The sequence below is a fragment of the Tiliqua scincoides genome, chromosome 1 (assembly GCF_035046505.1).
Source record: "Tiliqua scincoides isolate rTilSci1 chromosome 1, rTilSci1.hap2, whole genome shotgun sequence".
Classification (NCBI taxonomy): domain Eukaryota; kingdom Metazoa; phylum Chordata; class Lepidosauria; order Squamata; family Scincidae; genus Tiliqua; species Tiliqua scincoides.
In genome coordinates this window covers 280,136,319-280,145,685 of record NC_089821.1, presented here as the reverse complement: position 1 = coordinate 280,145,685, position 9,367 = coordinate 280,136,319, and the positions used below count along the sequence as shown (strand labels likewise).

At 47.6% G+C, this 9,367-nt stretch overlaps 1 protein-coding gene across 3 annotated transcripts in view; it reads left to right on the top strand.

Annotated features, from left to right (window-relative positions):
• The first annotated feature begins 3,119 nt into the window (after positions 1-3,119).
• Positions 3,120-9,367, top strand: part of PTK2B (protein tyrosine kinase 2 beta) — an 80,145-nt gene continuing 73,897 nt past the window's right edge. For all 3 annotated transcript variants that reach the window (XM_066626716.1, XM_066626715.1, XM_066626717.1), the window contains exon 1: positions 3,120-3,229. The gene's annotated coding sequence lies outside the window, so the exon portion shown is untranslated. The remainder of the gene's footprint in view (positions 3,230-9,367) is intronic.

Genomic DNA, 9,367 nt, shown 5'->3' with positions numbered 1-9,367 from the left:
GGGAAATGTTACAGATCTGTACTTTTAACTAGCTACTATGTATATGCTTTTAACAATGATCAATGGGGCTTACTCCTGGGTAAGTGTGGAAAGGAAAGTGTGGAAAGCCTTTGGGATGTTTGGGGAATTTTTTTTAAACAGATTGGCAACTGCTTGGGAGGGCTTGGAGGGTTCTTCTTTATTTTAAATAAACATTTAGACTTACAGTTATTGTAAAATTTTAACTTACTTCTTACTTACAAACTTGATTGATTGATTTTATTTGATTTTTTTCATATGGGGGGGTGTTAAAATTTTTCCTGCTTGATGATGTCACTTCTGGACATGACATTACTTTTAAGTTAATGATACAACTTCCATGGGTCCTGACAGGTTGTCATTCCAAAAAGTGGGTCTCAGTTCTAAAACGTTTGAGACAGTCATGTCCAGTCACTACCCCTTTGTCATAAACACTGAATGTTTCATTCCTACTACTGCAGGAAAGATTGTGTGTGAAAAAAGGCTCTTGCACTTCTCATATAATGGCTGCAACTTAAAAATAGTTCTCCACGCAAAAATGCTCTGCGCATAGAACATACATACACTTGCAGTCCTAGCCTTGTGCTGCCCAGAGCCAGGACTGCAGAATGCCACCCCCCCCCCCACTGTTGCATATGGGGGACCTTCAGAGGGCTGGGGGGCCATGCTCAGCCTCCTCCAGCCCTCTGAAGGCCTTCTGAGGCTTTTGGAAGGCCTAAAACCCCTCTTCAGGTTTTTGGATGAAAACTAGAAGTGATGTTTTAGGCCCTTAGAAGGCCTTTGTTGAGCCAGAGAGTCCTCACTGATCCTCCAAAGGCCTTCTAAGCGCATAAAACCCCACTTCTGGTTTTCATCCAAAAACCAGAAGTGGAGTTTTAGGCCCTCTGAAGGCCTCCATACAGTGCCTCCATACCAGTGTGCTGCAGGAGGGGGAAGCAAGGGGGAGTGAGTGGTAGTGCAGAGGTGCCCCCTCCTCTGTGCCACCTGTGGCATTTGCAACCCTGGCCCCCCAGGTACACCAGTGCATACATAAGAACATACATAAGCCACCTTGGGTCCCCTTGGGGAGAAAGGCAGGGTACAAATACTGAAAATAAAATAAATAAATAACATATTGTAAGAAGAGCCCCACTGGAATGGGCCAAAGACCCATCTAGCCCAGCTCCAGATGCCTCAGGGAGCAGACAAGGCAACAAGAGACCTGCATCCTGTGGTCACTCCCTTGCACTTGGCCTTCTGAGGCTGCCTAGAAAACAAACATATCTAAGGCCCTTCTCCCTGACATGCTAGTTTTCAAAATTAAAAGAATTTTTGGGATGTGGAGTAGTGTCTGAGCCATGCAAGCCCCCTCCTACGACCTGAAGAGGTACAGCCATGACACCATTGACTACTTCAGTGAGGAGAAGGCTTTTGTGCCTCTGATTGCAGTAGTCTTTACTCTCAGGTCAACCTGCCCTGCCCTGAGCTCAGTCTTAGCCCACACAAATCCAGCACTTCACTCTTCATTCCCAGGTCTCCCCACATGGTGGCAGCACAGGCCCGAGCACCAGGTTTTGTGTGGGTGGGTGTTGCTTGGGTCCCTTTATTTTTAGCTGGGGCATCTTTCCAAGTCTTCTGTGCCTTTCAGTGTTCACCTGTCCCTCTGGGCATTTCCTCATGGCAGACGGACAGATGTGCTTCTCAAAGTAAGTTTATGCTTCTTTAGGGGTGGAAAGAAAACCCTCTTAGGCCGGGTAGTCTTCACTTCCTAGTTTCATTATCAAGGAGGAAGCAACACTATTCAGAGTGTTACTGAGAGGTTTCTGGAGGTTCTGTAGGGGGGAAGCAAAGTGTCATCTGCTGACTACTTTCCTCCCTTGCCTCCCGTGGCTGCTGCTGCTGTCTTCCAGGAGGCAGCGATAGCAATGGAGAGGCTGCAATCGCAGGCATGGTGCATTGTTTGACGCTTGGCCCTTTACCTGCCCAGCCAAACTCCCCCACTGTGCACAGCTCGGCTCCTTGTACAAGCTGTTGAAAGGAAACTGAGCGCCACCAGCAGGGATAGGATTGGGCTGATGCTCCCCTCACCTTTGGAGTACCATAGACTCTCACTGGTGATCTGAGGCTCCCAGAGGTTTTGCTGCTGGGACCACCACAAGAGCACAACTGTGAGCACACTGACATACTTACATGCTCCAGTGTGGTCGATTTTAACATTCATTTCAGACATTTATATCTGCCTGTCTGTTAAAAATAGTGCCCAATCATTGCTTTTTGAAAGGTCCGTCTGTGGCTCGTCTTTTCAATGTTTGTGAAAAGGAAGGGCACATTTCTGTATGCATGTTTGAACATTGGATGTCATTTTTTCCATCCAATCTATATGACAGACCTTCTGTGTCTGGTGATCATGTGAGGCAGGTATGCAGATTTTCCATTCTCTTCACATCAGACATCCTCTACCTGTTTTCAAGTTTTGGAGTTGCTAAGCTCAGCACTAATTTTAACAATATCTTTTTTTTGGGGGGGGAGCTGCTTTATTCATTTATTTTTATTGATTTATACTGCTGTGATGTGAACTACTTTTTGCTGAAAAGTGGTATATAAATAGCCTGAACAATAACTAATAATTTGTTTTTGCCCCAAAAGGGCTTCAATTTGGGCTGTTGTCAGGGGATCTATTCGAAGGCTATGTTAGAAAGTCCTCTGCTGACATTAGATGCAAGCCTTTGTCTCACGCAGAATTCATCACCTGGTAATCAAAGGCTCTGTGTGACACAAAAATGGTGCATGCTCTGACACCAACCAAGACTGCTCATAAAAGAGATTCCATTACCACTTCATGGCCCTCATCTCATCAAACATGATCTATTCTGAATCAGGAGGACCGGTTTCATTTGCTGCCCTTGTTTCCTGCGTTGCAGTTATGACGGAAGTCTTTACTTGCAGAATATTTGTGTGTGAGTTTTGCACTCTTCTCTCCTCCTCTTTAAGGAAGTGTGCAGTTAGAAATAGGGGGAGTGGTTACACATAATAATTGTGAGGGGGAGAAAGGGGGGAAAAAAAAACACCACCCAGCCAAATCATCCCTCCCACTCAGCTCTAGCATTCGTGCAGGGCAGGCAGGCAACTCAGAAGTTCTGTTCACCTGCTCTGGTTGCCGAAGGACTGGAACGTTCCTCGCTAGAAGAGAGAGAAACTCTAGCCCCCAAAGGCCATCCAGGATCTCTCCCAGGTGAGTCCCCCTGAGTGTTTCAGGTGAAGGCAAGGTTGCAAAAAGGTGGTGGTTTCAAGTCAAGGCAGGTTCCGCCTTTACTCTGAGGAATGTTATGGCTTGTGCAGTGTGCTGTTGATTGCAGGCAGAGAGAAGGGGAGAGCAACCAGGAAGTAGGTGAGAGAGTGCCTTGCACAGTCAGGGCCTACAGGGCAGGTGGGGAGTTTCTTTCACTGTGACCTCCTGCCTGTTTCCACCTCCTGACCTCTGTCCAGCTGCAGAACTGGGCTGGTGTGTGGCCCTTAAAGTCCCCTCCAAGCAGTTCTGGCTTCAGAAGTGGGCAGGAAAGGAGGAGGTGAGTGACTTGGGCTTGTTGCAGGGGACTGATCTTTAGGGCTCCAGATGTGTTGGTCCCTGGTACACCAGCAGCCCTGCTAAGACTCAGTGGCTCTGGAGGCAAAAACCTGGACAGAGTCTATGACGTGCCTGGCCCTACTGCAGGAACGGAAGCAGATCTATGCTCACTGCCGGGAGGCACATCTTTTAGGCTGAATACTGGTGCCTCCTTTGCCAGCCTGCTCTGACTTGCCAGCCAGGCTCCAACCCGAAGCCCTAATCCTGACTGCTTCTGGGAGTGACTGTATCATCTCTGAGGTAGGATGTTGCATTTAATGTTTGTGCTGAAAAGGTGGCGTTGGTCCTCAGGCCAGTTATGTCTCCTGGAAAGGACAGGCAGACCCCACGGGAAAGCCTCAAAGGCCCTCTATGGGGAGCACCCCAAATCCTCTCACTGGAACAAGAGGTGTGCATAATCACCCCCTTGTATAACTTGCAGGGCTTTCATCCACATGTTCAGTGGGATGGAGTGAGCTGTTTTGAGTAGCTCGTTGATCACATTGGCAGAATTTTTGATCAGAGGAATCTTAATTTTCTGACCAGGGCAGGGAGAGCACCAGGCATTTGTTTTCCTGATGTACGTGGGGTTTGCCAGGGCTCTGCTGCCTGTGTTGGCATGTGAGGAGGGCTGAGGAGCACGTTGGACTCCTGCATATCACAGTTTCTAGTTCTGGAAGAGTATAGCGCACATGTGAAGAGAAAGAGCATGCTGTCACCTTTGGAAGCAACCAACGTACTGTGGCCTCCTTGGCTTTTATAGACCAGTCCAGCAAAGTGACAACTCTGGCAAAGTGCCCACCAGCAACAAAAAACCTGTTCTCTTCTGAGGTGCCAAGTCTGTGTTGTTTTTGCCGCCACAGGCTCATGCAGCTGCTCCCCCTCTGAAATTTGTCACAAACGGTTAGATTGTACTTAATTGCCTGCTTTGTGTTTGGTGCCTTTCAAGAGCCAGCTCTTCGTGCGGACTTTAGAAATATTATCCTGTTGACATTTGGAATGATAAAAGGGGTGGTGTGTGTGTGTGAGAGAGAGAAAGAGAGAGAGAGAGAGAGGGAGAGAGAGAGAGAGAGAGAGAGAGAGGAGCTGGAACAAGTCTCCCGCCTTCCAAAATACACCCCAGATTTTGCTGTTGGAACGGAGAGCACCAGGTTGACTGTTACTTAAGATGCATGCTTTCTGTGTAGGCACAGCACACACTGTGTTCTCACATTAGCAGAATTTAGAAATCTTATCTAATATGGCTTATTATACGGGGGGGGGGGATCCAAGACTCATGATGGAGGTGACTACTGGCCTGTAGAGATGAGTCTTTTTCATTGTAAAAATAAGCGCAGGGGCTTAAACACCCTCCCTAGGTTACTTTTCTCTCTTTGGAAGGGACTACAGCTCTGTGGCTCAATCCCTATTTTGTACACAAAAGGTCCTGTGTAGCACTGGGTAAATGGAGGCCTAAGACCCTGAGAATTGATGACAGTCAGTGCAGACAGTATTGAGCTGGATGCCCTAGTGGTCTCATTCTCAATACAGGGCGGCTTCCTGTGTTCAGATGTCCAAGAAGCCTTGCCCCCCCCCCCCGTTCCCCAATGCATGGAACAGAGTAGTTGTGGTTAGCCAATGGGGAGCAAAAGATCGATGTCCCCAGAACATATGATTCAGCCACCTTGCCAGAGCTAAGCTAGATGAGGTTTGGTCAGGGCCAGGAAGGGAGGTTGCATGGGAGTTTCACAGATACTGCTTTGATAGACCGAAGGTGGGAGATAAATGCACTTGATAGGTGGGTGGTGGGATAGGTGGGAGATAAGGGCACTTGCCTTAATTCCTCCACTACGTGTTCCATGTCATGGTTGAACCATGACTTTGAAGATGAGTCCTGAAATGAGAACATGGGGAGGACCTGGCAACTGGGGCGCATGTAGGGTTCAGCTGGGACCACAGTCTCTCCCAAATAGTCAAGCTGCTCCATTGGTGTATGGTAAAGATGCTGTGATCTCTGGCGGACCTGGAAAAGTCAGGAACCGATCTAAGAATATTGGAGAATGTGCTCTGTTGGGGTGAAGAGGAGATCAGGGGTTAGGTCCTGCCCCCACATCAAGCATATTATATCACTACCATGCAAAGAGCTCCCTCTGGCACATCCACTTGTTTGGATGAAAGAGCCCTCCTCTCCTTCCCGAAAGATGAATGGCCTTGTTTGCAGGTGTTCAATGCTGTGCTGCTTTGAATTTTTTCTTTGTTTAGCACACGTGTGGGGTGGGGTGGGGTGGGGTGGGGGTTTGGGATCATATGGACGGATGACCACCCCAAGAGCACTCTTCCTCTGCATCTAGAGCTACAGCCTGAAAAGGGGGCGAGGAGTTGGCATGCTTAGTCTGAGAAGTGTTGCTGATGGTTTTTAAAACTGACACAGAGGACAAGCATCTTCTGAGAGCTGGTGGTCCCCAAAGTGACTTGCCTCACTGATGGCCTTCAAAGTTGATCCATCCCATTCCGGCTCTGCAGCCAGGTGATCACAACTCTCCCTCTTTTGCACACTTGCAGAGCCCAAAAGAGTCTTGTATGCCACTGGAAAATACTGGAGATCCCCCCCCATAACAGTTCTGTATCCTTTTCCACCAGTCATTTCCGACAGGGTTCAAACTACCCATCACTTCTGTAAAAGCTACAACATAGGTTATGTAATACACAAGCCTACACAGTGACACACAAAGACCTGGTTGTGGCAGATGCCAGGGGAAATGGTAAACCTGCTTCAGACTGCAGGAAGAAGCTCATACCAAAGAAAAATGTCCTGCAGGTGGAAAACATGCATGTCAGGCAGATGATGAGGTTGGAGCCCTTCTCCTCAGCCCCACCCTAGCTTTTTCGGTGCAGGAAAATACCTTGGTATGGAGGAGGATTCCATCATGAGAGACCCTACCCCAGTACAACAGCATGTCAGCCCCCTGATATACATGTCTGTGAGAACAAGGCGTAAGGCTCTCCACCCCCTGTGTAAAATATTTTTGCTTGTGGAATACAGGTGGCCTTGCACCAAAGTGACATGATCAGTGGGTGCAAAAATCTTGCAAATATGCAATTTCTGGATTGGCAAGCAAGAAAGAAGAGAGGCCAAGGATGATGCTCAATAGGAAAGAGGCAGAGGAGATCAGAGGGTGTGACTGGGGAGGCATGCCAGGAAGGGGTTTGAGGAACAGGAGAGGAGAACCATCAGGAGCTGCTGAGACATAAGATAGCAGGAATGATCAAAATTGCCTTGCAGGATCAGACCTTGGTCCACCTGGCCTGCAAAGGAGGAGACCTTTGCCAGATACGGGCTTGTGCCTCTCACAGAACTAGGCTGTTAGCTGACATAGGCCGCTTTTTGCTGCCTGAACCTGAGTGCCAAACAGTGTCATCGCGCCCCCCCCCCGTCCTCCCTTTTTTCTTTATTTCCATTAAAATAGCAGTCCCATTTCCTTTCTTTTTTCAAATCTCTTCTCTGGAAGGAAGATAAAACACAAAGGGGAGAGTACAAGTGCTATGGTTCCATTCACCTTCTACCCCCTTCAGGTCATCTGTGGAGGCTGTGCTGTTACTGCCCCTGAGAACTGACCTGCAGCCTAGCACCTGAAGTGTCCTGCTGCACCTGCTTCATGGTTGGACCAGTCTGGAACATAGAAGACTCGTCCATACTTTTTGTATTGCTTGGACCAGTTCAACTGCCAGGGCCTTCCCCGAAAGAGCCTTGGGAATTGTAGTCCTATGAGGGTATAGCATCCCCTTTTGGTATCCCTGGCTCTTCTCAAAGAATGGCACTTTTCAAAGATGCAGTCCCAAACTTGCCATTGGTTGGAGTGAAACTTCAGTTTGGCTGAGAATTAGTGGCTTTCTTTTTTTGCTTGTGGATGATAAGGGGAACCCAAGAGGCTCTCTAGTTAACCGAAGGACAGCATGTGGAATGCAATCTGTATGCAGTCTTGTCACCAGAAGAGAGACAATCTGTGGGTGTTGATTGCAGAGTCTTCACCAGAGTGGGGAGGGAGGGGAGGAGAGACACAATTTGCACCTAGCCCTGTGTTTATGATGTATTTATGATTTGCTCTTTCTGTAGTGTTTTGACTCTCTTGATGGAAGAAACTCTGTGCTAAAATAGTGGCAACTTTCTATATAATTAAAGAAAGGAACTTCAAAGTTTTCAACAAAAACTCTGCCAAAAACTCTCCCAGATCTGCATGGAAGAATCTGTTCCAAAGACACTTCTCAAGAATAGGCAGTCAAACCAGGCACATGTGTGTCAGTTAAAATTGTGTGTACATTATTTCTCATTTGGCCTTCATGTTTAGAGTTTGGAATTGTTTTTCCACTGATTGCTTCGATTAACAGCAGTGACCAGAGGCGTGGTCCCAAAGGGCACAGCTAGACATGACACAAAAGATCCTTGGTGAGGCTCTCCCACTAGTTTTGTTGGATTGGCACAGGGAGGGATGGGTTAACCCTTTGCCTCATGGGTGGAAAACATGCAGGTAACCCACATGGTCAGTGTTGGCAGGCATTGTTTGCCTCTTTCCACACAGTGCTGTTAACTCATGAAGCCTAGAAAATTTGTTTCTCTAAAGTTTCTCTACAGACATCTCATGTTAAGATTTCCTGGGGGCCCTTACTGCAGGGAAGATACAACAGGCTTCAAGTAGCTTGAAGATACAACAGGCTTCAACATGTTTTGTCATGCAACTATATGAAACCTCTCTCAGACAGAATGCTCATTGGCATTACAAATTTCCCTGCTCCACTTTCTTTCCCACCCAGACAATAAACTGTTTACATAAATAAGCATGATAGAGGTTCAAAGACAATTTAAGAATTAAACCATTCAAACAGTGAAAACAGCCTGCATGTTTAAATTGTTCCCCGTGTCCCACCCCCAGAAATGTGTTTTCCCCCTGCTCTCAGACTTTGGCTTGTGGGGGAGAGAGAGAGAGAGAATCCCATACAAGTTTCCCAGTTAGGGTTGCTAACCTCTCCACCTGCTACTGCAGCAACTTGCTCTGCAGAAATTAGTAGGCAAAGCTTTTCACAGTACAGCGATAAATGTGTGCAGTTCAAGACAGCTGTCAAAGGACCAGGCGCAGAGGCTGGTAGAAAACTTAGCATCCTTGTCCCAGTACTCCAGAAAGTCAGACATTTCTTTCTCCCCAGTAGGGCCCTTGACCATAATCAAAAGTCACATGAGTGAATGGACCGATTCAGCCTCACACCTCCTTCAACAGGCAGTGACTTTCCAGGGCAGAGGACTTTCTCATTTCCTGCTATCCAGTGGCCTGCCACTGGAGTTGCAGGTGTTGGAGGCAATTAAAAATAGTTTCCTCTTTGGGGGGAAGCAGAGTAGCTTAAGCAGCAGACCCCCCCCCCCACCTTTGGGTATCACCCAAGGGAACCTCCCTCACCCTGCTGACTGCTAATCAATAAAAAAAGACAAAGAGACAATGGCTTGTTAAAGTTGCAAAAAAAGAAGTTATTTACTTACAGTTCCATTGAGTGTATATTTACAGCATCTGATTAGGATCAGAGGTTCAGCTATTACTTAGCAAGGCCCTGGAGCTGCCTCGCCCTGCATGCCTTGTGCTCAAGATGGCCTGGGCATCAGAGCCCTGGTGTGCACATCTTAACAGGTCAGTGGTCAGAGGACAAGAGGAAGTGCTCAGAGGAGAGGGGAAGGATAAAAGGTTAGGGCCTCACCCCACAAGGATAACAGAGAGAAGAGGTGGAAAGGTCAGATTCACTGGG